This window comes from Gekko japonicus, unplaced genomic scaffold (assembly GCF_001447785.1).
Source record: "Gekko japonicus isolate JY-2015 unplaced genomic scaffold, Gekko_japonicus_V1.1 scaffold2127, whole genome shotgun sequence".
In the NCBI taxonomy this organism is placed as follows: domain Eukaryota; kingdom Metazoa; phylum Chordata; class Lepidosauria; order Squamata; family Gekkonidae; genus Gekko; species Gekko japonicus.
Genome location: NW_015165310.1, coordinates 257262 through 257493, shown reverse-complemented (window position 1 = coordinate 257493; position 232 = coordinate 257262). Strand labels below are relative to the sequence as shown.

Sequence of the window (232 nt, the reverse complement as noted above, 5' to 3'; positions counted from 1 at the left end):
AGATTTAAAACGGGGACACACGCAAACACACCTGTGTTTCTCACGACAAGAAAGCACTTGTTCCCAAATCCGACACATGGCCATGAACTGCGACGGACCTGTCCCGTTTTTAAAAAACGTTAACCGTGTTACCTAATCCAGATAACCGACCCAGCGAATGGGAAAGCGGTTCTCAAGGGGCAGGTCGTTTTATTGACCGGGTGCAAGAGTTCAAGCAGCGGATTATCACCAC

General features: G+C 48.7%; 1 protein-coding gene across 1 annotated transcript in view; it reads right to left on the bottom strand.

Moving 5' to 3' along the window:
* SHMT2 (serine hydroxymethyltransferase 2 (mitochondrial)) overlaps nucleotides 1–232 on the bottom strand; it is a 27825-nt gene that overhangs the window by 26605 nt on the left and 988 nt on the right. The window lies entirely within an intron of this gene.